Source organism: Pongo abelii, chromosome 3 (genome assembly GCF_028885655.2).
Source record: "Pongo abelii isolate AG06213 chromosome 3, NHGRI_mPonAbe1-v2.0_pri, whole genome shotgun sequence".
In the NCBI taxonomy this organism is placed as follows: domain Eukaryota; kingdom Metazoa; phylum Chordata; class Mammalia; order Primates; family Hominidae; genus Pongo; species Pongo abelii.
Window position 1 is genome coordinate 108,313,626 of NC_071988.2, and position 15,338 is coordinate 108,328,963.

Genomic DNA, 15,338 nt, shown 5'->3' on the forward strand with positions numbered 1-15,338 from the left:
AGAGAGAGAGAGAAAAAGAAATGGTGTCACATCAAATAATTTGTATAAAGTTTCTCCAGTGGGAGGGCCACAACACATTTGCTCCCTACTCATCCTTGCTTTGCCTGCAGAGAGCACAATTTTTCTTACACATAAATGCTCAATAAGTATCTGTTGAATTGTTTTGAATATATTCCCCTTTGGAGAACTATACTTTCAACATATACATACACACACACACACACACATATATGTTGCTGGTGTTTGGATGAGCATATATGTGTGTTTATGGGTAGGGGCAGAAGAAGTGATGATGAAAGAAAGTGGGTTTGATAAAGGGAGGGAGATAAAATTGAGTGAACTGCTGAGTAGATTTGAGTTATACTTAAGGAAAACGTAACTACCAAGTTCTATTTTGGTTTACTTCCTCTCTTGCCCTGGGATCTTAAGCAAGCAAGCTACTTTCGTTTCTCTATTTCAACAGTGCCTTTTTTTTTTTTTTTTTTTTGGAATATGCCTTGTGGAATTATTTTTAAAAGTAAGTAATATGAGATTGGAAAGCACCTTTTCCTCTTAGCCAAAAGTGTGCAGAAGAGAATTTCCACCATCTGGACCACTTCAATAAGAGAAGTACACTTACACTCTCCCTCTTTTTCTCTCTCCCCCCACCTTACTCTCTCTCCCTCCCTCCCTCCTGAAGATCATTTATTTAGTAAATGTTTATTGAGAATTAATTATATGCTAGAAGCTGTGATAACTTCTGGGATAGCAAACAAGACGTGACTACTACCCACTATTGTTGTAGAATCTGGAGAATTCAGGGTCTGAATTCTCAGACATCGGAAGATCAAAGAAAAGTCACTAACCAGCCCTTCTGGCACAGGTGGGCAAGTTCCAGCGTGAGAAGCCAGGCTTCCAGCTGTCCAAGTGGAAACTCTCAGCAGGATCCCTCTTAGTGATCAGGGCTTGTACTTGGGAGGAAGGGCTTGTACTTGGGAGTAAGTGCTTGTACTTGGTGTGGAGCAGAGAGCAAGGACATATGGAATTCACCCTCACCTTTACCTGTCTCTCAATATGGTGGGGAGTGGGGACAAGTTGGGATATGCCAATCTCTCTCTGTCATTCTCCCATAGAATGGCTGCCGGTTCACATCTACCTCCCATTACCCATATCTCATGCAGGCTCCTCTTTTTCTAACTTTAACACAAATTATTCAGGGAAGGAGATTCTGGGAACTATAGTTCCAACTTAGCCAAGCTAACACCATTACATATGAAGAGCTGGGTCAAGAAGTGATGAAAGAGAATTCTCAAGACACCAACACTTGGCTGAAGGTGTCAAAATCAAAGTAAAGATTCTAAGCAAAAGTGCTTGTTCAGGTCCCAAGCTGTTTGCAACTTCTCAAAAGCTTCTTTGAGTGGTCTCCTGTGTCAGCATTAGAATTTTCCTACATAACATACAGCAAACCGGCTGCAGGAAGGTAGAAGTCAGCTGGTAAATAAATATATGGCTGATACCCCAATACAGTGACCACAGGCGCAACAATTAAGGATGATCACTGAGTTTCTATACTTCAGTGTGACACAATAGCTATTAACAAACACTTTAAATTTTAATTTTTTATCAGATTTAGATTTATGAAGTATGGAATACTCCTCTGTTCAAATATTTATTAATGCTTACTATAAGCCTCGTGAAAGTGAAACATCCTACTAAACTCTGTATGAACCAACTACACACCCTTCTATCAGTCCTTGCTTACAACACCTCAAATCCCCTGCCCAACTGTGCCAGATTCTCTGTAAGACTTACAGTAAATAAAACCTAGCGATATGCTGAGCGACATGATAAAGTCACAAGCTCTTCACCCAGAAAGATTGAGCATAATTCCTTAAATTAAGGTGATTTGGAGCCAGGTGCCTGGGCAACAGAGGAAGACTTAAAAAAAAAAAAATTTATTTGGGTTATTTGGTTAAAAATAGCAGAACTTCCAGGGAACTAATTTAAACTGAAAGTGGGATTTATAATAAAGATACTGGCTTATCTCATTGGACACAAGCACAGGAATGCAGCCAGCCCTCAGGCAGAGACTGAAATAAAGAAGTAGAAGGAGCACCCCACTGCATTTCATTTCTGCTTCTCTCTGTGCACTTGCCCTTCTGCCTGCAAGCTGAATTTCTCTGTTCTTCAAAACACAAGATGAAGCTGGGTGTGGTTCCTCATGCCTGTAATCCCAGCACTTTCGGAGGCCGAGGTGGGCAGATCACTGGAGACCAGGAGTTCGCGTCTCTACTAAAAACACAAAATTAGCCGGGTGTGGTGGCTTGGGCCTGTAATCCCAGCTACTCGGGAGGCTGAGGCAGGAGAATCACTTGAACCCGGGAGGTGGAGGTTGCAGTGAGCTGAGATCGCACCATTGCACTCCATCCTGGGCGACAGCGCAAGACTCTGTCTCAAAAAAAAATTAAAAATTAAAAAATTAAAATGTTCTTAATGGCAGAATATAAAAAGTAACAATCTTCTGCAAAACGGAAAAAGAAGGAAGACCTAAGGAAAGTGCTTAGGTAGAAATGTCAAAATATCATCCCAAGGGACAGGGTGTGAATGACCTCTATTGGTTGTAGCAGATTATTTTGTTGGGAGGTCATCGAATGCCATCTGAGAAGTGTGAAGTTGATCCTGGAAGAAACAGGATTTGAGGAGTCAGTGTGCTGTGGCATAACCAGATTTATGCTTAGAAAAAGGGAAACCAGTCCATGGCAAGACGGAGAATGGTTTAGAGGACATAAAAGCTAGGAGCAGGAAGTCAAGTTAGAAAATTTTGCATGAGGCCAGGCACAGTGGCTCGTGTCTGTAATCCCAGCACTTTGGGAGGCCGAGGCAGGCGGATCACGAGGTCAAGAGATCAAGACCATCCTGGACAACATGGTGAAACCCCTTCTGTACTAAAAATACAAAAAAAAATAGCTGAAAAAAAATAGCTGAGCGTGGTGGCTTTCACCTGTAGTCCCAGCTACTCAGGGGGCTGAGGCAGGAGGATTGCTTGAACCTGGGAGGCAGAAGTTGTAGTGGGCCAAGATCATGCCACTACACTCCAGTCCGGCGACAGAGTGAGACTCCATCTCAAAAACAAAAAAGAAAAAAAGTTTTGCATGAAATAACCAAGTCAGAATTGAGGGCTGAAACCAAGGAATGGCCTTTGAGATGCAGAGAAACAGAACAGCTGTGGGGAAGTGGAGGCAGAAGGCTTGGTGACAGGTTGGATGTAAGCACTGTCCGGGATGGAGGAGACTTAGACTGGCTCTTTTTTGAACAGTGGTGAGATCCCAGCCTTTTCATAGGAATTTCCCCTGCTTATTAGTTTTGTGGAATAAAATCAGATTGGCATAATTCCTCTCATCCTACACCCCCACTCTTGGGAATATCCAACACACAGATCAGACAGATCTCCTACCTCAAATTGTATTACTAGGCTTAATTAACATAAAAGGGCTGCATCTTAATTTCATGGCTGGTATATGAAACTGGAAATCCCCTGGAACTCTACCAAGTCTCTGGCCTTCTGAGCTCAGATTAAGATTTGGAAAGCTTTCTGAGGGTTTTTTCTTATTTCTTTGATGAGTTTTGCTGCTGCAGCATGCCTTCCTGGTGTTCCAGGTGAGAATACTGAGTGCTCACAACATGCCAGATATTTACTTACATTCTCTCTCTGTCTGTCTGTCTCTCTCTCTCTGTCTCTTTTCTTTTTTAGAGACAGGGTTTTGCTCTGTGCCCAGGCTGGAGTGCAGTGGCACATTCATGGCTCACTGCAGCCTTAACCTCCTGGGCTCAAGTGATCCTCCCACCTCAGCCTTCCAAGCAGCTGGGACTACAGGCATGCACTATCATGCCTGGCTATTTAGAAAAAAAAATTGTTTTTTTGAGACAGAGTTTTGCTTTTTGTTGCCCAGGCTGGAGTGCAATGGTGTGATCTTGGCTCACCACAACCTCTGCCTCCTGGGTTCAAGTGATTCCCCTGCCTCAACCTCCCAAGTAGCTGGGATTACAGGCATGTGCCACCACGCCCAGATAATTTTTTTTTTTTTTTGTATTTTTAGTAGAGACGAAGTTTCTCCATGTTGGTCAGGCTGGCCTCAAACTCCTGACCTCAGGTGATCCACCCACCTCAGCGTCCCAAAGTGCTGGGCTTACAGGTGTGAGCCACCGCACTCAGCCATTTAAAAAAAAAAAAAAACAGAGTCTCACTACATTGCCCAGGCTGGTCTTAAACTCCTGGCCTCAAGTGATCCTCCTGCTTCAGCTTCCCAAAGTGTCGGAATTACAGTCATGAGCCACTGTGCCCAGCCGATTGTCTCTTTTTATTCTTATAATATCCCATTTGGAGAAACTGAGACTCAAAAATGTTAAGGAACCTATTGCCCATACATCATTTAGCTAGTAAATCCAAAGCTGGGATCAAACCCTCTCTTGGTCTGGACCCAAAGCTTGGTCCTTGAATCACTACAAATTCCTGTGTTCTCACTGTAAGCAGCTGCACCTTCTGCCTCCCTGGAATTAATAGGTCTCCTGATAGTCAATGCCTGCCTATATATCCATGAGCCAACTGCTCTGCCTGCTCTCAAAATGGTATTTAGAAACCAATATTTGGGTACGGTTTTGCTATTGCTATTGAGATGTCAATACTCCCAGGTCCTTTCAGGGGATTGAACTAACCAATGCATGTGTTTGTGCATGTATACACACACATATGAGCATATAGATATGTATATGAGTATATACATATAAATGTGTATGAATATGGATATGAAAACATATATGTAAATGTGTGTACACATGTTTATGTCTATATCTATCTTAATATATTAAAGACCATTAGGTCACTCCAGTACTTCCAATTCTAATCCATCCACAAGGTTCATTCTAGTTTTTGCTTTTTTTTTCAAAACCACATTCAGTTTTTAATTTAATTTTCCATTGGGCAATTTACATATCTCCCTCACACTGTCTTTTAAGTTAGTGTCACAATTTTCCATAATAAACTACTTAAAGAGAAGCTTTGGTCAAAAATGGAATGAAGTCACAATTAAAAAAAAAAAAAGCACTGCTTTTAAAAAACCAACACTTTAACCAATTTTATATTCAAACAAAACCACACGGTATTGGCATGATATGTGTTCTCAGTGTTTCCTTGGGGCTGGCTTTCTCGCCATCGTGCCACAGCACAGCTGCGATCTTCCACAGTTTGTTGTGCTGGATGGCGGAAGCTCACTCAGCTCCACATCCAGAGACCCTGGATGGAAGACTCGAGAGTCTTGAAATCCTAAATTGTCATGGCTCCACCGATGCCAGTAGTGCAAAATTTGCGACAATCTTGCTTGCCCACCTCATAAATAGAGACTTGAGTGATGCTATTCGGGTGCAGCATCTCCAACGCCGTGTTGCGGTCCTCAGTCGTGGCCCTCTTGTCCATGTTGCAAAAGCATTCATGACAGACATGTTGTGTTGGATGCTCTGTTTTGGAACATCCAACTTGGAGATGAAGGTCAGGCAAGCCTCGGTCATCGTAAAGAGCGTTGGGCAGCAGTCATGGCCAGCAGCCACCACTCTGTTCTCTGAGACAAATGAAACACTCAGGAGCGGTAGGAACTCTGTGTGAGACCTGCACACTTTTTGAGGCATCAGCAACAGACACGGTACTGTTGTGGCTGACCCAGGCCAGGCGGCTCCCACTGGCAGAGAAGCTGACCCCGTGGACCCAGCCACCAGTGCCACTGCCACCTAACTCTGACATCAGCTGCCCAAAGGTCATCTTGCTGCCCCAGTGCATACTGACTGGCTTTTCATCCACTTTTTTTTTTTTTTTTTGAGATGGAGTCTCACTCTGTCACCCAGGCTGGAGTGCAGTGGCACAATCTCGGCTCACTACGAACTCTCCCAGGTTCACGCCATTCTCCTGCCTCAGCCTTCCGAGTAGCTGTCATCCACTTCTTTAATTTAGGCAGAAAACAGTCTGCATTTGAAGTCACATGATCCTGCTGCCAGCAAAACGTTGTTGGGATGGCAATCCAAGCTGAGGACTGTGGAGCGAATTGGCTTTTTAATGTGCTTGTTCACCCACCAGTCATTTTCAGACTCAAAGTAACAAACAGAAATGAATCGTGCTCCACTTCCCACAGCAAATTTGTTCTCTAGTGGGGACTACTTCACAAAAGTAGCTGCACAGTTAATTCTCAGGATCACCAGGGTTGGCTTACAGACACCATCTTTCTGACTCCAGACATAGGCATTGTGGTCTGCCCCACAAGTGACGATGCAGTCGCTCTTGGGAGCCCAGTCAATACCTGTGATATGTCCATTGTGCTCCTTGAGTTCATGAGCTTTCACCCACTGGCTCCCGTTATTCTTTTTTTTTTTTTTTTTTTTGAGACAGAGTCTGGCTCTATCACCCAGGCTGGAGTGCAGTGGCACGATCTCAGCTCACTGCAACCTCCACCTCTTGGGTACCAGCAATTCTCCTGCCTCAGCCTCCCTGGTAGCTGGGATTACAGGCGCCTGCCACACCACGCCTGGCTAATTTTTGTATTTTTAGTAGAGATGGGGTTTCACCATCTTGGCCAGGCTGGTCTTGAACTCCTGACCTCGTGATCCACCTGCCGAGGCCTCTCAAAGTGCTGGGATTATAGGCGTGAGCCACAGCGCCCGGCTCCGTTCTTCTTATAGATGTGCACTTGGTGATTATTGGAACTGAGGGCAATCTGGGTACGATCCCTGTTCCAGGCATGATAGGTGATTGGCTCTAATAAAAACTGATGCAGTGACATTATTCTTAGTGTTTTCAAAGGAGAGAAAGCTGGGGCAGAGGAGTCCGGACGGGCTTGGAGTGGAGGATTCGCGGACTCTGGGCAGCCAATGCAAACAGGCTCACCGCGGGGACCGATGACTAGTTTTCTCTATTTCTATACTTTAATCCCTTCTCTGACAGTGAGCAACCTGACCCTCATTATCTTTGACATATTAATGTACCTGAATATATTAATCTTCCTGAATATGACCAACCTCCCATCACCTCTTCCATTCCCTCCCCATGCAAACATCCTCCTCATCTCATTGTATTCTGATATGCAATACTAGGCCACCGCAGGCTCGTGGGTGAAAGCCCTCCCATGCCATTTGTGCTCTTGTGTTCTCTGAGCTGCCCCCCTGTATAAGCACCCTCCACCACCCACTCCAGTTCTGACTCCCCACACCAGGTTGCTCCCATGTATGGATGACTTCCTCTCCTTTCTTGGGCTCCAGCACCAGTGCTGGGCCATTTCCATGAATGGATATCCTACATAGAAGGCTACTTCTATGTCCACCCAAAACCTGTGAATGTGATTATTCAGAAATAGAGTCATGGCAGATGTAATCAAGTTAAGATGAAGTCTTATGGCTTTAGGGTGGGCCTTAATTCAATGACCGATGTACTTAAAAGAGGGAAGGCTGGGCACGGTGGTTCACGCCTGTAATCCCAGCACTTTGGGAGGCCGAGGGGGGCGGATCACCTGAGGTCAGGAGTTCAAGACCAGCCTGATCAACATGGAGAAAGAAACCCCATCTCTACTAAAAATACAAAATTAGCTGAGCATGGTGGCGCATGCCTGTAATCCCAGCTACTCAGGAAGCTGAGGCAGGAGAATCGCTTGAACCCGGGAGACGGAGGTTGCGGTGAGCCAAGATTGTACCATTACACTCCAGCCTGGGCAACAAGACTGAAACTCTGTCTCAAAAGGAATAAATAAATAAAAAAGAACAGGGAAATTTGGACTCAGATATACAAGGAAAATGCCATGTGATGATGGAGACGGAGGTTGCAGTGATATGTCTACAAGCTAAGGAACACCAGGGAGTGCCAGCAACCACCAGAAGCTAGGAAGAGGGAATGAACAATTCTCTCCTAGAGGCTTGAGAGACAGCATGGCCTGATGACATTTTGCTTTCAGACTTGTGGCCTCCAGAACTATGAGACAATACATTTCTGTTGCTTTAAGGCACTTGGTTTGTGGTCATTTGTTACAGCAGCCCTAGGAAAGTAATACATCTACTTAGTCTGGAACAAGAGGACAGAAGTATGTACTTCCATTGATTTATGTGCAGTTGCTAAGAATTTGGTTGGATGGTCAAGGAAGGAAGAAGGTTGAAAGACTGGTGACAAAGAAGTATGGGGAATAGGTATGTTGATGTGCCTCTTGGAAAGGACATAGACTGCAAAGATGTGTGTCTATGTGAATGCTCATCAAGGGAAATTCACAGCAGAGGATGCTCTGAATAACCAAAAGGACAAAATGACATACTATGTGGATGCAAAAAAAAAAAAAAACAAAACTTTTTCTGGATACTTAATGTTTACTCAATGGGCACATGAATAAAGTGGTCATGATGGCAGGAATGGAGGCTAGACATGGACTCAACAACAGCTTCTCCTAAAGCTCCTAACCAAGGTTAGCCAGGCTGACACTATCGCCGAGCACCTTATCTGCCAACAGCAGATGCCAACACTGACCCCTGATATGGCACCATTGCCATATGATTAGCAGCTGTCTGGTAGCAGGCTGATTATACTGGAACTCTTCCATTACTGAGAGGGCAGAAATTCATTCTCGTTAGAATTGACACATATTCTCGGTATAAATGCCTTTTCTATTCATAATGATTCTGCCAGAACCTCCACAGACTCATAGAATACCTTGTTCACCATCATGGTATTCCACAGAGCACTGCTTCTGCTCAAGAAACTCATTTCATGGTAATGGGAATATAGCAGTGAACTCATGTCTATAGAATGCGGATACTGCATCTAGAAGTGGCTCCCCTAACTTAAAGGCAAAATTGCTTACTGAAAACTCATTTATGCTGCCTGTCTTAGTCTGTTTGAGCTCCAATAAGAAAATACTATGGACTAGGTGGTTTATAAACAAGAGAAATTTACAATCACGGCTGGGTGTGATGGCTCAAGCCTGCAATCCCAACACTGGGAGGCCAAGGTGGGAAGATTTCTTAAGGCCAGGAGTTCGAGACCAGCCTGGGCAACATAGTAAGACACCATTTCTACAAAAAAATAATAAAATTAGCTGGGCTTGGTGGTGTGTGCCTGTAGCCCTAGCTATTCAGGAGGTTGAGGTGAATGAATCCCTTGAGCCCAGGAATTCAAGGCTGCAGTGAGCTATGATCATGCCACTTCACTGCACCCGGGGCAGCAGAATCAGACCCTGTCTTCGAAAAAGAGGAAAGAGAGAAATAAAGAAAGAGAGAGAGACGAAGGAAGGAAGGAAGGAGAGAGAGAGAGAAAGAAAGAGAGGAAGAGAGAAAGAGAAAGAGAGAAAGAAAAAGGAAGAAAGGGAGAGAAAGAAAAGAAAGAAGAAAGAAAAGAGAAAGAAAGAAAGAAAAAGAAAAGGAAGGAAGGAAGAGGGGGAGGGAGGGAGGAAGGAGAAGGGAAGGGAAAGAAGGAGGGAGGAAGGAAGGGAGGGAGGGAGGAAGAGAAAGAGAAAGGAAGGAAGGAAGGAATTTACAGTCATGTATCACATAAAAACAAGAATACCTTCTAAGAAGTGTGTTGTTAGGTGATTTTGTCATTGTGAACATCTTAGACTGTGCTTACACAAACCTAGATGGTATAGCCTCCCACGCCCCTAGGCCATGTGAGATAACCTACTGCTCCTAGGCTACAAACCTTTACAGCATGTTACTGTACTGAATACTATTGGCAGTTGAAATGATAAGTATTTGTATAAACATAGAAAAGATAATGTGTTGCACTATCAGTAGGTATAGGAATTTTTCAACTCTACTATAATCATATGGGACCATCAGTTATTGACCAATATGTCATTATGCAATGCAAGATCAAGGTACCAAACATTTCTGTGTCTGGTGAGATGTCTCTTCTGGATAGACAGCCTTCTTTTCACTCTAACGTCACATGGCAGAAGGGGTGACAGGTCTCTCTCAGTCCTTTTTTTATTTATAAGGGCACTAATCCCATTCATGAGGGCTATGCCCTCCTGACCTAATCATCTCCCAAAGGCCCCACTTCCAAGTACTATCACCTTGGGGGTAAGGATTTCAACATATGAATTTTGAGGGGACATAAACATTTAGACCACAGCAGTGCCAGATGTGAAACCACACTTTTAAAGATCGGATTCTGACTTGGAAGATGCAGTATATGCTTTGAATCAGAGACCGTGATGTAGTGCCATCTCCTCCACAGCCAGAACAAGAGTCCAGGAATCAAGGAGTATGAGTGAGAGTGGCTCCTTTCACTACTGTATCAAATAACCCACTTATAAAATGTTTCTTCCTATCCTGGCAACTCTAAGACTTGCTGATGTGAAAGTTTTTGTTCTCAAGAGAGAAATGTTTCCATTAGAAATAAAACTATGTGTCCAGTCCACTACATTGTAAGATGAGGATACCACCTGACCATCTTGGGCTGCTTATGTCATAAATCAACAGGTAGAATAAGTGGTTTCTATACTGCTGGTGATTGATCCCAACTAGCAAAGGGGAACTTAGGTTACTGCTAAACCAAGAGTACAAACAGAACTATGTATGGAACCCAGGGGATTTCCTGGGACATCTCTTAATACTTCCATGCCTGTATTAGTCAGGGTTCTCCAGAGAGACAGAACCAACCGTGTGTTGTGTGTGCACGTGATATGGGGAGATTTATTAGAGGAATTGGCTCACATGACTATGGAGACTGAGAAATCCCATGACAGGCCATCTGCAAGCTGGAGACCCTAAGATGCTGGTAGTGTGACTCATTCCAAGTTCAAAATCCTCTGAGCCAGGGAAGCTGATGGTGTAATACTCAGTCCAAGGCCAAAGGCCTGTGAACCTGGGGGCATTGGTGTAAATCCTGGAGTCCCATAATCAGAGAGCCTGGAATTCTAATGTCCAAGGCCAGGAGGAGGAAAGTATCCCAGCTCCAAGAGAAAGGGAGAGAGAGGGAAAGAGGGAGGGAGGGAGGGAGAGGGGGGGGAGGGGGGGAGAGAGGGGGAGAGAGAGAGAGAGCAAAATCCTTTTCTCTCCTTTTTTATTCTATATGTACTAAACTCCTTAGCAAATGGTCACTTGGCCATATCCTTAGTATTCTCTCTTGAACACACTTTTTCATCTTTTACGTGACCAGGCTGAAAATTTTCAAATCTTTCCATTCTGCTTTTTTTCTTTTCTTTTCTTTTTTTTTTTTTTTTTTTTTTTTTTTGAGAAGGAGTCTTGCTCTGTCACCCAGGCTGGAGTGCAGTGGCATGATTTTGACCAACTGCAACCTCTACCTCCCGGGTTCAAGTGATTCTCCTGCCTCAGCCTCCTGAGTAGCTGGGATTACAGGCATGCACCACCAGTCTTGGCTAATTTTTTTGTATTTTTAGTTGAGATGGGGTTTCACCATGTTGGCCAGGCTGGTCTTGAAGTCCTGACCTCAAGTGATCCGCCTGTCTCAGCCTCCCAAAGTGCTCGGATTACAAGCATAAGCTACTGCGCCTGGCCCCATTCTGCTTCTTTTTAAATTATGAATTCCATCTTAAGTCATTTATTTCCTCTTATATCTTACTGTATGTGGTTAAAAGTAGCCACACAGGTCCTAAAAATATTTTTCTTAGAAATTTATTTTACCCAACTGGGTGTGGTGGCTAACAACTATAACGCCTGCACTTTAGGAAGCCAAGGCAGGCAGTTCAGTTGAGCCCAAGAGTTCAAAACCAGCCTGGGCAGCAAAGTGAGACCCTGTCTCTAAAAAAAATTTAAAAATTAGCTGAGTGTGGGGAAGTAGCATCCCAGCTACTCAGGAGGCTGAGCTGGGAGAATTGCTTGAGCCCAGGAGTTTGAGGCTGCAATGAGCTATGATCACACCACTGCATTCCAGCCTGGGTGACAGAGCAAGATCCTGTCTTAAAAACAACAACAAGAAAAAAGCTCTTCCATCAGATATCCTAGCTTATCACTCTTAAATTCTGCCTTCCGTAAAGTCTAGGGCATGAACACAACTCAGCCAAGTTCTTTGCCATTTCATAACAGGGATGGCCTTTACTCCAGTTTCCAATAAGGTATTTCTCTTTTCCATGTAAGACCTCATCAGATTGGCCTCTACTGTCCATATTTCCACCAATATTCTAATCATGGTCACTTAAGTAATCTATAATTAGTCTCAGCCCTTCCCTGTAGCTCTCTTCTTCTAAGCCCTCACCAGAATCTCCCTTAATACTCCATTTACAGCAATCTAGTCTTTTTCTAGCCTGCTGCTCCAGATCTTTTTAGCCTCTACCTATTACTCAGTTCCAAAGCTACTTCCACATTTTCAAGTATTTATTATAGCAACAACTCCAATCTTGGTACCAATTTTTTTGTCTTAATCCATTTTATGCTGTTATAATAGAATGCCACAAACTAGATCATTTGTAAACAGAAGAAATTATTTAGCTTGCAGTTCTGGAGGCTGGGAAGTCAAAGATTGTGAACCTTCATCTGGTGAGGGCCTTCTTGCTGCATCACAACATGGTGGAAGGCATCCCAGGGCTAGAGAGCATGCTCAATTGCAAAAGGGGAACAAATTCACTTTTATAACCAAACCACTCCCTCAATAACTAACACACTCCTTTGATAACAACATTAATCCATTCTGAGGGTAGAGTTCCCATTACCTAATCACCTCTTAAAAGTCCTACCTTTTAACATAGTACTGCTGTATTGGGGATTAAGTTTCTAATATATGGCCGGGCGTGGTGGCTCATGTCTATAATCCCAGCACTTTGGGAGGCCAGGGCAGCTCACATCTATAATCCCAGCACACCAAGGCAGGTGGATCACTCCTGAGGTTGGGAGTTCCAGACCAGCCTGACCAACATGGAGAAACCCCGTCTCTACTAAAAATACAAAATTAACCGGGCATGGTGGCACATGCCTGTAATCCCAGCTACTCCGGAGGCTGAGGCAGGATAATCACTTGAACCTTGGAGATGGAAGTTGTGGTGAGCCGAGATCGCACCATTGCACTCTTGCCTGGGCAAAAAGAGTGAAACTCCTTCTCAAAAAAAAAAAAAAAAAAGTTTTCAACATATAAACTTTGGAGGACAAATTTAAACCATATCAATGACCAAGAAAAAATATTAACAGAAAACTGTCACACACACACAAAAATAGAGGCTGGAATATTAAGACTCAGACAATTTAGAAATGAAACTTAGGTCACTCCACTAAGACAGCTGACCAGCTGAGCTTCTGGCTGAGGGCAAAGGGAATACAGAGTAGGTAGCAGAAGAAGGTCATAAATATCAACCATGGCCTCGTCATCAGTTAAAAAACAGGGCTGTGGTAGGTTGGCTACATATTTTCTCTTTGCTTGTAAATATGTATGTTTATTTTTAAATGTTAGCCATTTTCTTTTATCCCCCATGATTTAATATACAAGTTGTTGGAGGTTAACTTTACAATTTAGACTTTAGCTAACAGAATATTTAGTAAACTGTGACTGAATTTGAAAAGCAATGAATAAACTCTATTAAAATTTAATTTTAATTTTTAAAATTGTAGTAAAATATGCATAATGTAATATTTATCATTTTAATCATTTTTAAGTGTACACTTCATTGGCATGAAGTACATTCATATTGTTGTGCAACCATCACCACCACCCATCTCTAGAACATTTTCATCCTCCCAAACTGAAATTCTGTACCCATTAAGCAATAACTCCTCGTTCTTTCCTTCCTGCCCTCCAGGCCCTGACAACCACTGTTCTACTTTCTGACTCTATGAATTTGACTATGCCAGGCACCTCATACAAGTGGAATCATACGATATTTGTCATTTTGTGACTGGCTTATTTCAAGTATAATTTTTAGAAGGTAAATTATAACTCACATACAAATACAAAATGAATATGTGTGATAGGTTTTATTGACCTAATTAATTAATGAGAGAACCAGTAAGATGTTACAACTAGATCAAAGGATAATTCAAAAAACCACACATAAATAAGCAACAAGGAATGCTAGAATGCATTTATTTAAAAGATGGAAAATGGTCTAACCACAGGGTGGTTAATCTACTATATTCCACCAGACACAAATAATTTTCATTTCTATGAACTAAAATCCTTTGCATTGTTATTAGTTTTCTACAACTTACAGAGCTATAAAATAGCCCCAAAACAATGAAAGGAAAAGAAAACCAGGGAGTGTATCAAAATAGAATGTCCAATAATCATACATATAGAGCAGGAATGGATATTGACAGTATTGCCGTGAATGGGGAAAAAAAAAAAGGTAGGGTAACACTGTGCCAGTTATCAATTTATTGCTCCTTAGTCCAAAGCAATCTTTCTTTTTCTCGTTTGGAGTTACTGATCTGGATCTGGATCTGAATCTGGATCTGGATCCCATGAACATTTCTCATTTGCCAGCTGGTGCAATGTTAGGCCTATCAGCAGAGGGCACTAGAGAGACACTGCAGGCATAGCATAGGCAGTAGCTGCCCTTCCTAGATCTCCTTGTTCTAGATCTTGTTCTTATGGTGTCACCTATGGAGTCCCATTGGCACTCACTCTCCAGTAAGCTTCCACCTCACCCCAGTAGATGGCTTCCAGCTCACCATCCCCACCTGCAGCTGCACACCACCTCCAGCTGCAGCACTCCAGTGAATTCCTCTGTCATTTACACATATCATTTCTCTGCCATCTAGCTACAGCCCCATCCTCTCCAAGGGGGTCTGAATTTTAGCCTCAGGGTTGAGATCTCTTCCAAGTTTGTTACTCCCTTGGATGTTCTCCCTCAGCCTTAGAGATAGTCAAGCTGTTTACATTTGCTTTTTCTTCTTCCTTTTTTTTTTTCTTTTTAGAGATGGGGATCTTGCTAAGTTGCCCAGGATGGTCTCTAACTCCTGACCTCAAGTGATCCTCCTGCCTCAGCCTCCCAAGTAGCTGGGATTACAGGTGCTAGCCACTGCATCCAGCTTTTTTTTTTTTTTAATTTTTAGAAATGGTCTCACTCTGTTACCCAAGCTGGAGTGCAGTGATACAATCATGATTCACCGCAGCCTCAACCTCCTAGGTTCAAACTATCCTCTAATCTCAGCCTCCTGAGTAGCAGAGACTACAGGTATGTACCACTATGCCTGCCTATTTTTTTATTTTTTGTAGAGATGGGGTCTCACTATGTTGCCTAAGCTGTTCTTGAACACCTGGGTTCAAGTGATCCTCCCACCTTGGCCTCCTAAAGTGCTGGGATTACAGGCATGAGCCCTTGTGCCCAGGTTCTGGTATTCTTTAGAGTTATCCTTTATCTGTCTTAATAGTTAACCATGTTTTATTAGTTAGTAAA

At 43.1% G+C, this 15,338-nt stretch overlaps 1 pseudogene; it reads right to left on the reverse strand.

The window, feature by feature from the left end:
- Nucleotides 1–5,094: 5,094 nt before the first annotated feature.
- Nucleotides 5,095–5,806, reverse strand: LOC100459863 (actin-related protein 2/3 complex subunit 1A-like; annotated as a pseudogene).
- Between the last annotated feature and the right edge of the window lie 9,532 nt (nt 5,807–15,338).